The sequence below is a fragment of the Salmo salar genome, chromosome ssa01 (assembly GCF_905237065.1).
Source record: "Salmo salar chromosome ssa01, Ssal_v3.1, whole genome shotgun sequence".
Taxonomy (NCBI): Eukaryota; Metazoa; Chordata; class Actinopteri; order Salmoniformes; family Salmonidae; genus Salmo; species Salmo salar.
In genome coordinates, this window is record NC_059442.1 from 39,770,812 (window position 1) to 39,786,714 (window position 15,903).

The window sequence follows — 15,903 nt, forward strand, 5'->3', positions numbered from 1 at the left end:
AGAGAAGGAATGAGAGCATGAGCGAAATGGTGAAAGATAAATAAACAATTAAACTTGGCTTCTTGAGGTTAAATTAAAGACATTCGCTTTTCCCACCCCGTTTTTCCATACATTCTGTTGCAATGTTCCTCTTGGCTTCCTTTGTCATAAAGAGATGAACAATGCTTTCCAAAGGGAGAAATATACACTCATAAACACCAACAACCTCTTGTTCAACTGTCTAGAAATCAAAATAATACTGACCTCAAATGTGCAGGCCTGCTATAAATGATTCCCACTTAGATCTGAAATAAATCCATGAAAATAGTTTTCAGCTTTAAGTATAATAATAATAATTTAGCAAAAAATAAGACCTTTTGCTGTATAAGGTCTTTAGCTATAATAACATATGATGTTAGTGGAATTAATTTACAGAACGTCCTTTTTTATAAATGGGCCTACCCACTGGGCACACACACGTCATTTCAATGAAATTACTATCAACCCACGTGGAAAAGATCTTGAATTGACGTCTGTGCCCAGTGGGTAGTGTCCTGTCTATGGGGTTGTACTTTCCTCACGCTTCAGAAACAGGAGGGCCGTTCTGGCTCAGACTAGGCTACTTACTACTCATTTTATATAAATGTGTAAGTGTGATTGACACAAATTATCAAGGTAATCTGTTCTCTTACCTCTCTGGTCATTGTACCATACAGTAGCTTCTGTCTCTAAGGTTACAGGCCCAGAAGAGCCAGGCTACATCCTAAATCATACCCCATTCCCTACGTAGTGCACTACGTTTGACCAGAGCCCTGGTCAGAAGTAGTGCACTATAAAGGGAATATGGTTCCATTTGGGACATTGCCCCAGCCAGCAACCCGAGCTCAGATCATCTAATTACACTGTAGTAGGCCATAGCAGATTCCATCATGTAGGACCGGTATATAGAGGAGAGGTCTCTCTCTCGCACACACACACACACACACACACACACACACACACACACACACACACACACACACACACACACACACACACACACACACACACACACACACACACACACACACACACACACACTGTAGAGGAGAGATTGACTGACTGAGTATTCTATCAGCTTCAGGTGAATAACCTAATCCAACCCTAATCCAGGAAATTAATCTGAAACCAAACAGGGATCACCACCATCCAAAGAAGAAGGAATGCTGCAATGTAATATATACAAATGATGGTGGCTACACCCCCAGACAGAGTAGATGACAACCACTGGTGTACCCCCCCCTCCTCAGGCAGCATAAGAAAACTCCATAAACCATGGCCATTTTTGGTGGGAATTACAATCCTAACAATCATGTCACCTTGCTAGAGTAGAGGAATAACGTTTGAACACTGTGCTGGTTGTGTGTGAAACGAGGAATAAGGGTTGAACAACCTGCGTTGAATGAGAGGGTTCCCCCAACCCACGGTGAAGCATTCGACAAGGGAGGGAGTGCTTTGAGTCGGCTGCTTGTTTTAAAGAGCCGTTTCTGTGAGAGAGAACAAGGACCCTCTTGTGGTGGCTATAGATATCTTCTTCTGTGCTGTCTGAGTGTGATCCTGAGAGTAAAATGGTTTTACTTAATCAGTGGAATATAAACAGTGAAGTAGATTAACTGCAGATTATGTCATTGCCATATCCCTTTGATAGCGTACCTGTTTTCTTTTACACAGTAGATGCAGAATTACACAGTTTAGGGCAATAAACCAGCTTTCTGTCGTTGATCATGATTTTAGAACGTCATGATCAGCATGCCCAAAACCTCATTGTTCCTCGTGGTTCTGTTGTATACTGTATATCTGGGTCTGAGTCAGCTTGCAGTTCTTCACTTTAGAAAGAAGCGGTGAATAATGACTTCCTTTCTATGCAGTAATATTTGACAGAATGTTATATCATAACGTTATAATAACACAAATGAAGAAGCCCACGTTCATGCAGGACCGATATTCTGTTACATAATCCGCGTGTGTTTGTCTATGTGTGTTGAGGAGTTTGCCTGTTTGTGTGTGTCCTAACGTGTGTGAGTGCTTGTGTATATGCATAATGTTATAAGCAAGCGTTTTATTGCTGTTGTGCGTGTGCATGGCCCGCACGTGCAATAGCATCCATATGTCTGTGCATGTGTGTGTCTCAATAACACCCCCTTCCCCTCCCCTCTCCTCCTCTAACTCTCATCCCCCTGTCCCGTAGTGCTGAGTAGTATAATGCCAGTTTTCCGTGGGGACCACTAAAGGGATTTGGCCATGGTGTTGAGTCTCCCTTGGAAGAGCAGGCCGTCCTGCCTCAGCTCTCTCTCAGTTCTAGACTTCCCTCAGACCCTCCTCAGCCTTGCCTCAGCCCTTCCTCGGCCCTGCTGCCTAATCAACCCTGCCTCAGTCCTGCCACAGACCCAGCCCTTCCTTATTAATGCCTCAGTCCTGTCTCACTCAGCCCTGCCTCATCTAACCTGCCTCTCTCTCCCCTGCCTCTCTTAGCCCTCCCTCAACCCTCTCTCAGCCCTCCCTCAACCCACTCTCTCCCCTGCCTCTCTTAACACTCCCTCAAGCCTGCCTCTCACATACCTGCCTCAGCCCTGCTTTAGTCCTGCCTCTCTCAACTCTGCCCCAGTCCTGCTTCTCACCCCTCCCTCAGCTCTGCCTCAACCTTGTCTCAGCCCTGCCTCACACAGTTTTGTCTCTGCCCTGCCTCACACACTTCTGTCTCTGCCCTGCCTCACACAGTTCCACCCTGGCCCTGCCTTATACCCTGCCTCAGCACTTGTCACAGCTGCTTTCTATTTATCATTAAATTCACTCCAAACCTTTCTGTTTCAGTTCTGCTGCCAGACTCATAATTAACATTTCAACTTGTGGCAGAGGCCTACGTTCCTCCCCCCCAGCCAAAACCACCAACAGACTCAACTATTTAAATACAATTAGAAAGAGGGAGAAGGGGGGTGATGGAAGGAGAGCGAAAGAGAGGCAGGATAATTACACATTTGATTAACACTTTCCCTTCTGGATTTTCCGTCCACGTTTTAATGAGAAGAGGAATAGAACATTGGATGCTGGATCTCCTACCAGCTTCATGTGTTATGTACTTAATGCTCTTTTTTAGTTATTTCATCTTCTACAGCAATTCAAGTCTATGCGTAAATGAACAGAAACACAAAATGTAATGTAACATTGAGCAACGCAATGAAATCCAACCAGAAAGTTAGCAGTTGTTTAGGTGGATGTGAACTGGAAGAACTGTAGGGGTTCTAGTCCGGGTGGATCAGCCTCCAAACCAATGTTTTGGTCTTGTCTCCATCTCTGGTTACTCACAGGGAGTGCGATGCCAAAAGCTGTCTGAAAGTTTGTCTTCACGCTAATTTGCAATTGTGGATATTATGTTTCAACACTGCAGTGATGGATGGAGAGAAGCCAACAATGTACACTCTGAACTTGGAAGGAAAAAAATTAAAATAAGTAGCTGTCAGAGATATTGATTTATCGTCGGATTTGCTCCAAAAATACTTATAATCCACATATTTTCTATATCATGTCTGCTGTTTATAGTATGACTACAAATATAAAAATGAATTTGTGAAATGATTACTATTAGAATTACAAAACGGTTAATATGAACTGATGGTAGATAATAGTTATGTCCCAAAGTGGACTACGCAATAGACTAGTGTAAAATCTGTGTTGCATTAAGAGTTGGGCGCGTCCCAAAAGGCACCCTATTCCCTTTATAGTGAACTACTTTTGACCAGGGGAATAGGGTGCCTTTTGGGATGCATTCGGTGTCTTAAGGCTGTATTATATGGAACAACTACAGTCCTCAGTCATAATAAGGGGTAATGGTAGAGTATGACTAATCCTGCTAGGTCACACATTGACACCATAATCACACTTCCTCTAATTACGTTTTTCTTTTTCTCCCTGACTTCCTCTGCTTCCTTTGTCTGACTTCCCTCATTCTTTCTCTCACCCCCATATAACTGACCAGTTCATCAGAGACAGAGATGGGGTGGAGGGAAGCTATGGGAAGCACTAAGTGTAGCACGGAGTGGTCAAGTCAAGAAAAAACAAAAATACTAACTCATGATTCCTCAGAATAGCTGACACACCCATATCAAGCAAAAATAAAACATTTAAGTGAGGAGGTAAATGAAAACACAATATCAAACAAAAAAAGTATGAAGTCAGACAGTATGTTTATTAATTAGGAGGAGTGAGATTCTAAATGCCTGTTAATAATGACAACGTTATCGTCTGTTTTAGGACGGGACAGACTATTGTCTAGAAAAAAAAACGTTATCTCTCCTCACCTCTTCTTTTCTCTCCTCTATCTCTTTCCCCCTTTCTATCTCTTTCCCCCTTTCATGTCTTCCTCCACAGCGGGTGGATGAAGACATGCGAGTGCTCGGGCCTTTGCTCTGCTCATCTGTCTGCTAGGCTCTACCTGGAGGTTGGCGTGTAAGGTTAATTAAAAAATGAAGTTGCTAAAGTAATTAATGCGTTTGTCAGCACTGTCTTTCTCCTCTCTTGCAGCCAAACTGCACAAATCAGGCCTTTTTCAGTCTCCGCTGCCCAGGACAAATCAGAGACAGATCCCGGACTGATATACATCCTCACATCTTCAACACTTTTGTTTTTATAGAAAAAAAGTATCTCTCTGATGGTCCACTCCAAATTAAAAGAACAATAGATGGATAACCACCATTTGTCTGGAGAATACCACTCACTCGACTGCACTCTACTGCTCTGAAGATTAAGTATAGACTTCAATAGTTGGAAAAAAGAGAAATAAATGGTTGTTTTATTGTTTAAATATCTTACGATTTTGGACAGGATTTCTCTCATTTCCGTCTTTGGAAATTGGGAGCACACCACTTCTCTGGGTTAACGGCTGACTTTAGCTCAGTAGAAGCCCGAAAGAGAAGAGCTGATGGAGCAGAGCAGCACAGTGGAGCTCCCTTTCTCTTGCTCTGTCTTTCACTTTCCTCTCGACCTCTCTCATTCCCCTCTACCTCTTTCTTTCTTTCTTTCTTTCTTTCTTTCTTTCTTTCTTTCTTTCTTTCTTTCTTTCTTTCTTTCTTTCTTTCTTTCTTTCTTTCTTTCTTTCTTTCTTTCTTTCTTTCTTTCTTTCTTTCTTTCTTTCTTTCTTTCTTTCTCTCTCGCTCTCGCTCTCGCTCTCTCGCTCTCTCGCTCTCTCGCTCTCTCGCTCTCTCACTTCCTCTCTCTCTCTCTCCCTCCTTCCTTTCCTTCTTCTCCATCTTTCTCAGTCTGTAGTGGTGCAATCCTTAATACAAGGTCCCTAGTGATCCCCATTAATTATAAATGAACGATACGGACTAAACCCCATGGCATGAGGGAGAAGCTCTCTTCCAACACTATGAAATATAGATGCGGCTTAACTCCTTTATTAATAACATATTCATACACGGATTATTGATTCTTAGAATGGAAGGGAGAACACAGTGAAGGGAGAACACCGCATACTCATCAGCGTTATCTCTGTTAGTGAAATTACGTCTGTGCCCAGAGAAACAGTGATTTTGTCCTAGAGAGAAATGTATAGTTTAGTTTATTTGAGGTGAGAGAGAGGGAGAGAGGAAGAGAGGAAGGAAAATTCCACCTAAAAACTATCTTTTGGTATTTTTGTTCATTAGTTCATTGTTGATATAGTCCCAAAATGTTTTGCATGTCAGCAATCCAGTTTTCAAGATACTGTATATAACTTTCAATATACAGAAATACAGCTGGCAGGATGCATTTTGCGTCATATGATGCAAAACGCAGAATCATATGATGCAAAACGCATCATACCAGCCGTATTTCTGTATTTTGGAGGTCTGAAACATCGTTTGTATGCCCCCCACCCCAAACCCCCCCCCCCCCCCCGTGGGCTTAAGTGGCGACGTGAAGCACCTAAAGCAGGTGTTGCTTTAGTGAAGCGTGCCGATGTCTCTGAGCAGCCACTCTCCACAGCATCCCAGGATGCTTCACTCTCCTCTCCTCCTGCAGCCAGCCAGCCACACAGACACAGGAGAGGAGGAGGAGGTGGAGGGGGGGTGGGAGGAGGAGGAGGAAAGGAAAGGGAGGAGGTGGAGCGGGGAGGAGGAAGAGAGGAGGAGAAGGATGAGCGGGGGAGGAAGAGGAAGAAAATAAACAAAATAAAACATGCTGAGTTTTTATGGAAATGCATCTGCCACAGTCCCTCCCACCTCTGTCACCTCTTGATTTCTCTCCGCAAATATTTGTTCTCCATTTTCTGTTTTGATTGCAGGGTTTTTCTTCTCTCAGCTCTCAGCTGGCTCCACTGTTCAGGCTACAGCTATTTTACCATTCTTCTCGTGCAACAATGCCAAACACTTCCCTTTGACTAAGTTCAGTGGTGTTTGGAGAAACTGAGCATTTGAATACATTCCCCAGCTGTGGACTATAAGAAATCCACATTGACTAGTTAATAACATGAACACAAGCAGATAAATTGAATAATAGATTGTCATGCCCACTACACTTCCAGCTTTGACAGATTGATATCTGGGGTGTTCCAGGAGTTGCTTTTCCCTATCTATGATTTTTACAGCATTATATTCTGAACTATGAATCAGCATAGTGATTTCTATCATTGATACATGGCAGTATATATTTACATTTTATCGTAGGAAAACACTCCTTCTGGTAGAACCCATATTAAACTCCCATGTGGTTATTCTCTAAATGAGCAGCTCCATACTGACCTTGCACTACTGGGAGCTAAAGATAATGACTTCTCTTCTTTTTTAACCATTATCTATCTCTCCATCCCCTGCTTGATTACAACTGTGAACGCTTATACTGTGTGTGTGTGTGTGTGTGTGTGTGTGTGTGTGTGTGTGTGTGTGTGTGTGTGTGTGTGTGTGTGTGTGTGTGTGTGTGTGTGTGTGTGTGTGTGTGTGTGTGTGTGTGTGTGTGTGTGTGTGTGTGCGTGTGTGTGTGAGCACATCTGTGCATGTGAGGGCCGGACCCTCAGTGCAGAGGAGGCTCAGTCTAATGGCGGTCCCCAGGGACTGAATCTAAACTTGGGATGGCGAGATGGCAAGCTGTTCGGCATCGCTACGGTAACACCTGCTATTAGTGGTTCCGTCTGCCACTCAACCTGGCCCTACAGGGGGCCCAAGGACCAGCGCAACATTTGTACCTACAAAACTCTGATTAGCATGCCGTTGGGAATCAACGGACAGGGGGAGGAAGGAGGAGGAGGAGGAGGGGGCAAGACAACAACAACAACAACCACAGAGAAAGAGGGGGGGAACAACTGAGAGAAAGATGGGGAGAGTAGCGAAGTCAGTTAGAGGATGCTTCTGAACTATTCCAGTGTCTTTTCTTAGTGGATATCAAGCTTAACTCTGACTCGAACTCTAACCCTAAGGCCTAGATTAAATCAGATCAAGCGGTAACCATTTATGGCAAATGTTTTTGCGGTGTCAGAGGTGGAACCGCATTGGAGCTGTCAAATCGGTGAGCATTTGCTCTTGCGATCATTGTCACAAAGTCACTCCGCCCCACTCGCTTTAGAGGTTCAGAACGAGAAAGTGTAGGATGTATAGAAATAATGACTCTCAAATGTAAAAATCATTCAACAAAATAAAGAGGATTTCAATCACCCTAATCGGGGTGTAGATTACATCTCACATTCCAGTGTTCGAACTTGTAAACAAGGCTGCATGGGATTTCTGCTAATGCGACTCCGTGCAGCCAATGGTAATGTCCGCCTTAGGTATAATGCCAGGAACCGCTTGTGGATTTGACAGCTCGGCTAAAGCGGATCTGATTGAATAGATCCCTAAGCTACCACAGGGGCCAAGTCTGATAAAGTAAAGTAAGTCACAGTACAAACAATTATTTCAACACCTACAGTATATCCCTCCTTTGTCCTCCAGAAATGATAATGATGGAATGGAACCTATTCCCACTAATCAGTGGCGTGGCTCGCTATTTAAAATATGCAGCAGTAGGGTCTGTGTGCTGTCTCACACCAGACAAAAGAGACCAAGGAATCAAGAGCACATGCCATATGGAATTATTATTTTGCTTCTCTGTATTAACTTCTGAGAGACCACTCGCCACTGGAGTTAACAACATGCTGGCAGATGTTTGAACACACAAAGAGAGAGAGAGAGAGAAAGAGGAGGGAGGAGTGAACGAGAGAGAGAGAGGGGGGGGGGGAGAGAGCGTGAGAGAAGTGTTGAGGTATGCAGAAAGAAAGTACCATCATTTTGTGACATCAAACCAACCAACCAGCCCTGCTGACGATGACATAGTCTCGGGGGTCTGTCCCAACTGGCTCTCTGAAGGTTCTACAAGCTAACGGTGCAGGTACACGGAACCCGTGTTTATTAGGGTGTTCATGTTAATGAGCATATGCATGTGTAAGCTGAGCCTCTTGGAACTAACAGACTATACACGTGACGGAATCATGTTGCACCTGACATCTTAGACATGCAACACTTAGTCTTTGAGTAGTGACTAGAGTACATCTTTACAGTACCAATAATATAACCATTCTGTGATTTTACCTTTATATTATTTAGAGAGCTTGCGACTATAAGGTTCTATAAAACTGATTTGGAAACAATTGGCTTTAAAGTTCCAACCCTCATTGGTTTGAATGTTGTAAAAAAAATATATATATTGTATTCTTTTGAACTTCACAACATGAATTGGGGTGTACTATATTTAGAGTACTATATAGGTAGAAAACATTCAACAGAGCAATGGTTCTGAAAGGGTTCTTCGACGACCCCATAGGAGAACCCTTTTTGGTTCCAGGTAAAACGCTTTTGAGTTCCATGTATACTCATTGTCCCCAGCACAAGGTGCACATGTGTAATGATCATGCTGTTTAATCAGCTTCTTGATATGCCCTACCTGTCAGGTGAATGGATTATCTTGACAAAGGAGAAATGATCACTAAACAAATTTGTGCACAAACTGAGAGAAGTAAGATCTGAGATCTTTTATTTCAGCTCAGGAAACATGGAACCAACACATTTACATGTTGCGTTAACATTTTGTTTTCAGAATAGAACCCTTTGTGGAAAGGGTTCTACATAGAACTGAAAAGGGTTATACCTGGAACCAAAAAGGGTTCTTCAAAGGGTTCTCCTACGAGAACTGCTGACGAAACATTTTTGGTTCTAGATGGCACCTTTTCCCCAAGAGTGTATGTCAATAACTCAATTTGGACAAAAATGCAGATAGAACGTTATAGTCCCAAGCTCTCCATTTCTGGATCAATACAAGTTTGATTAAACTGAGTTGTTTTGCTTGTATTTGTGTTGCTGCTCTCCCATCCCTCCCACTCTCTGCTCAGGCGGTGTACGTTCTAATCAGGCTTGACTTGAGCAGTATCTGTCTGCTGCTTTACATGCTTTATTGTATGCGTCCGAGAGAGAGCGAGTTCAGCTGCACATACAGGCTGAGCAGGGAGGCTGCAGGGAGAGATTATGCATGAATGAGCATGTAGAGGAGGCTCTGTAGACAGCAGCATGTGATCGTCTCCAGCTTGCAAAGTAGCTCTATTTCTCATTCATACACAGAGACACACTCACAAGCAAACGTTCACAAACACACACACACACACACACACACACACACACACACACACACACACACACACACGCGCGCACGCACAATAGCTCTGTCTCTGTCTTTCTCTCGCTATCTCTCTCTTTTTTCCAACTCCTCCAAAAGTACTCAGATCATATGCAGAGCTTTTTTATGCTAATATCTGTGTACACACATTCGCAGCACTGTCGGTCTCGCATACATAAACCACATCACACGTTTCTCTTACCGTCTCTGTCTCTGCACCTGCCTGCTGACTGCATAACTACTTCCTTCTCTTTTTTCTACAGTTGGTAATATCTGGTCTGAGCGGCCTTGCAGTATTAGCATACAAACCACACTGCCTCAATACCGACGTTAAATGAATAGTTCACTCCAAACTCTCTCCTCCTTTGTGAATTGTGTAAAATAAAAGCATTGTAGCACTTGAGAGCAGACTGAACTGGAGTAAGGGACAGACAGGTCAGCAATAGCGCAGAGCCTGGGGTTGAGAAACACAGAAAGTAAGTATAATTCCACACAGCCATATAAGCCTTGTGGTCCTAACTGTGGAGCTGCACTGGGATGTCGTGAAAACAGTATGTTTTTAGCTGCTACATAGAAAAGACAGAGTATAATTTTACCGTGAGCAGCACAAGCCTCTCGCCAAGCCATGCAGCTCTCTCTCAGGTTTCATTTAAAAGAAGGGAGCGTCTCACCCTCTGCAAAAAGTATGTGTCCAGTGTAGCATATCTGATAAGAGCATGATAATAGGGATAATCATCTTTTTTATGGGTAAAATGGGTCCTAAAAGCTGTAGCCGGCACACCAATGTTGGGCCTTTTGATTTAAAATGCCCTAATTCTGCTTCCCTTTCCCTTGTAACATTCCAGTAACAGTTTCCAAGGGAAACAAAACGCATGCAAACACACACACACACACACACACACCCACACACACACACACTTTACTCTTTTTTTTTTAGACATGAGGATAATTAAGAATCAACAGAACCAGAATTTAAACTGCACAATGCAAGCCAGATATCTTTTCCCTCCCCTCTGTTTTCTCTTTCATTTTACACAGCCTAGCAAATCAACAATAGCGGTGGGAAGTGGAATTCCCCATTTCCAACTATTTTCATTTGATGGAGGGTGAATGGGAGGCAGATTGGGGAGATGCAGTTAGAAAAATATGTTGTCAAGCCAAGCTACTGCTGTTCCCACTGCCGTTTGGCGTGTTTCCGGAGGAGAGAGCTTATTGTATTGTAACCTTTTCCATGATGCACGCAGATCACATGTTGCTGTGAGCCTAATGTGCTATGATACAGGAATTAAACACAACAAAATGCTGGCATTGATGAACAAATCAGACCCTAGCAGTGTAGTCTAGACAGTGTCATCAGGTGGCCCCTGGCCACTTTCAGCATCAGACAGCTTGATGCAGCCCTCATTTAGCTTGATAAGTCATTGGTGTAGCTACTTCATCTATTATCTACAGGTAATATTTATCATCTATAACATGGAGAAGAAGGAAGACATTTTCCTGAAACATTTAAGAGGTAGCTACATTCAACAAGCCTATCACAGATTCAGAAAAGTGCCTGTTAGCCCATGTGCCTGTGGAGAAGACTGTGACATTATCAGTAACCTCCTCATTTCAATAGCGGTAATGTCATACAGTATTCCAGCACTTATTCACACATATTTACCTGTGTCTGTGTGACTGTGGTTTTTAAAGGTTCCTGTGTACCTGACTGCCTGTGTCCAACTGTGTCCAGGCCTGTTTCATGCATCATTATGAGTGGTGACCGTCCGGTGATGGAACATCCAGTCACCCCCCTCCACAGGCGCGGCTGTGCCCCTGCAGCCCTGCAGCCAGCCCTGCTGCAGCCACACGGGACATGAAGGATAATCTAGCCAGCGGGGGCAGGCAGGAGGGGACAGTTTGGGGACAGCAAGGGACAGGAGGGGATAGAAGGGGACAGAAGGGGCAATAATAAATGGACACACACACAGCGGCCCTTGCCTTCAGCCCTTCAGCGCATCTATTATGCAGCCATGACTTGCGTCTCACCTCTGTCTTCATTGCAGTCATCATGCTAAAAGCTCATGGTATAAAGTAGCAATCTGAGTTGGCGTGTGATTAGCTCTCAACAGATTACCCCTCTATCTCTAGCAGAACCAACCCTCTCTAGCTGAACCAAACTTGACAACATCCCATTACGATGTAACTCGTCGTAAATTCAGCACGAAAGCTTAGTGAACATAAGGGCCTGAGCATTGGTACACACTACACACACACTGTCAGCTCAACTCTTGATTTGTGTTAGCATCTACCCGTCCATCCGTAGGGGTGATTTCAATTCCCCTCCACACCGTCTGCCCATCCGCCCGGTGTCCTCCAGTAAAAAAACGGCCATAAAATACATAACATAATGCTGCCGGAGAGGTTTTCATTTGCATTGTGGGAACATAAGGAGTAAAGATGGCCCAGTAATTGGGCGAGAGGTTTGGGTACAGAGAGGCCTGACCCCTCTAGCTTAATTAAAACATGGTTTTACTGCAGTGTCTTGAATTAATTAAAAACACATTTGATCTCTTCGCCACTACACCCCCACCCTCGATCCCTCATCTGGCCCCTTCCCTTTTCAATAAACTACCACACGCAAGCATGCACACACACACACGCACACTCTGTTCTGGGGGAGTGAAAGACTGGGGAATTATATTAAGTGCTTATGAGATGTGTTCAGTGCCAACGATCTGTTGTCCAGCAGTGAGAGAAGAGAGAGGCTGCATGGCTCAAAGTGTTGAGGAACAGGGCCCTGGCCTACCCCTCTCTCAGGCTTTCATCATGACAGATATAGGGATAGAGAGGAGGGGGCTTTCATCCTGGGTGTCCACAATCACATATTCAGATATGCCATTTCTTAGGGAAGGACATGTCTCAGGATTGTTATAAGTTTATATATATATATATATGTGTGTGTGTGTGTGTGTGTGTGTGTGTGTGTGCGTGCGTGCGTGCGTGCGTGCGTGCGTGCGTGCGTGTGCGTGCGCGCGCGTGCGTGCGTGTGTGTGCGTGTGTGTATATGTGCATGCCTGCCTGAATATGTGAGCTATGTGTGAGTGTGTGCATGCCTGGTTAGGTGCTTCTGAAAGAATGTGTGTGTGTGTGAGAGAGTATGTGTGCATAGGCAGTGGTTGGTGATGTGGGAGAAAGTCAGGCTCCTACAGCATTAGCACACCAAGGCCTCCAGGTAATTAAAGAGCAAGCTCCATAACAGTGTAAATGGGACTCCAGCTACACTACACTGCCACGCTGCCTGCCCGCCTGTGTTTGTGTTTTCCCCATATCAGATCCGTGAGCCGCCACATCATTCATTCTGTACGCCAGCCTAATCCCCCTCTGAAAATAAACACATTTTACATGTTGTAAAGTGGTACACAAAATGCACTCCAAATACATTTTTCATGCAATAGAAAACAATCACCTTCACAGAGAGATCAAAACAAGAGGCGAAGCAGGGATTGCACTTTCACAGTTATTAGCTAGCACAAGCCCTGGTAATTGTGAGTGGAGTATTGAACACATACAGGCGTTTTGCCCTCTTTCTTTCTAATCTTCGTTGAAATGCTACCGGACAACCATTGTTTTCTGGCCCTATGGTAAACGAAAACAAATAGGCTACATTCTGACTCAGTAAAGACAAAAGACATCGTAAAGGTTTAATCCTCAAAGATGAGATGTATACGCTGTATAGGATTTCAGTCAAAGATATGAGAGTGCAAGCAGACAAACATACTGCATAAATCTTTCTATGGCGGGTTGTACAACAGTTGTAGAAGTTTTGTACAAGAGTTGTAGATGTTCTGTAGAACAGAAAGCCAGACCTTGTTCTGGGTTTGAGTTCTTCTGGGTTACAACCAAGTGCAGACTGTCAACGGTGACAACGGCTGCGTCCTGATTTTCCACCCATCTCCCAAAGTGTGCACTTGCGCACACTCCCCGTCATAGGATTGAAGTAAGCATTGGCTTGAGGTTTCCACCATTGTGGAATCCATGCGAGTAAGTGTACAAGTGCACACTTTGGAAGAAGGGTGGAGAACCGGGACACAGAAAACAACTGGGGATGATTTTTGTGTTAGGCAGGGCCGGGGAAGGGGCCAGAGGGAGGGATGGTGATGACATTTTGTCATCTGCTGAATGCTGAGGTCCCTTTGGGGGGCTAATGAGGATAATCATTTTTAGTGATCAATAAATCATGTGTTATTGATTTTTCCCTCTAAGCCCTCTTCTGTTCTCTGAAAGTCAGCCACTCCCCTGGTAGGAAGGGGGGAGCAGAGGAGAGGAGGATGGAGGGATGGAATGAGAGGAGGAGAGGGGATGGGAGCCAGCGGTGCAGTGGGGATAAACAGCATCTGGTGACCAGAGAGATAGGGACCTTTGACTGTACTAACCTGTACGCTGAACGCTCCTCGGTACATTACTATACATTACTGTAGAATGTACCGAGTGTGTGTGGGCGTCAGCATAGTCATAGACATTCATAAGTAGTGTGTGAGTGAGTAGTGTGCTGGTGGTGATTGTTTGTCGTAGGTGAGCTGTGTTGAGTTATGAAGACGACACCAGAGTGGAGGAGTAAGAGATCTGCTTCTGGCCTGCTATCTTTCTCTCTTCCTCCATCCCTGCATGTCTGCCTCCATCCCCTCATCTGTCTGAGAGAAAGAGTGCTACTGCCAGCCGGCCAGGCTGAATCTGGGGAAGGAGAGAGAGAGAGAGGAAGTGGAGGAGGAGAAAGAGAGAGGGTGGAAGTGCCAGTGCCACTCTGCAACTCTGCCAGCCAACATTATTGTGAACAGGATGCGTCACTTAGCTCCTGTGGTTCCAATCACCCTAAACTGAGAATAAGTTAAACAAGGAGGGGGAGGAAGGGGGAGAGAAGGAGGCAACTAATAGAGATGTAGAGTAAGAGACGCAGAGAATGAAAAGAAGGGAAGTGAAGTGAGAGAAAGTGGTGGTGCTTGCTGTTGCTTATCGAGATATCTCGAGTAACGTCTTACCTAACCTCTAAACCCATATGAGGGGTCGAGGTTAAAGAGGTTCTCAGACACAGAGACACTTGCAAGTCCCCAGGCTGGAAGATTATGTAACAGTGGTTGTGAGACGAGTGTGATAAGGATCACGTTTGGTCAGCTCTATAGGAAAGAAGTTGCAACTGCAGTAAAAAGTGTTTGTTGGGGTCACATCCTCCATGATGTTGAAGAGATCCCTGCTTATGGGGCTGTACCCAAAACAGCAGCCTATTACCTAAACTACATGACCAAAAGTATGTGGACACCTGCTCGTCGAACATCACATTTGAACATCATAAGCATTAATATGGAGTCGGTCCCCTCTTTGCTGCTATAACAGCCTCAACTCTTCTGGGAAGTCTTTCCACTAGATGTTGGAACATTACTGCGGGGACTTGCTTCCATTCAGCATTAGTGCATTAGTGAGGTCAGGCACTGATGTTGGCTGATTAGGCCTGGCTCGCAGTCGGCGTTCCAATTCATCCCAAAGGTGTTCGATGGGGTTGAGGTCAGGGCTCTGTGCAGGCCAGTCAAGTTCTTCAACACCGATCTCGACAAACCATTTCTGTATGAACCTCGCTTTGTGCACAGGAGCATTGTCATGCTAAAACAGGAAAGGGCCTTCCCTAAACTGTTGCCACAATGTTGGAAGCACAGAGTCATCTAGAATGTCATTGTATGCTGTAGCGTTAACATTTCCCTTCACTGGAACTAAGGGGACTAGCCCGAACCATGAAACACAGCCCCAGACTGTTATTCCTCCTCCACCAAACTTTACAGTTGGCACTATGCATTGGGGCAGGTTGGGGCGTTCTCCTGACACCCGCCAAACCCAGATTTGTCGGTCGAACTGCCAGATGGTGAAGCGTGATGCATCATTCTAGATAACGTGTTTTCCACTGCACCAGAGTCCAATGGCGGCGAGCTTTACACCACTCCAGCCGACGCTTGGCATTGTGCATGGTAATCTTAGGCTTGTGTGCGGCTACTCGGCCATGGAAACCCATTTCATGAAGCTCCCGACGAACAGTTCTTGTGCTGGCGTTGCTTCCAGAGACAGTTTGGAGCTTGGTAGTGAGTGTTACAACCGAGAACAGACAGTTTTTACATGCTTCAGCACTCGGCGGTCCTGTTCTGTGAGCTTGTGTGGCCTACCATCTCGCGGCTTGTATTTTTCTCATCAATCTACACACAATGCACCATAATGACGAAGCAAAAACATGTTTTTAGAAATGTTTGCAAATGT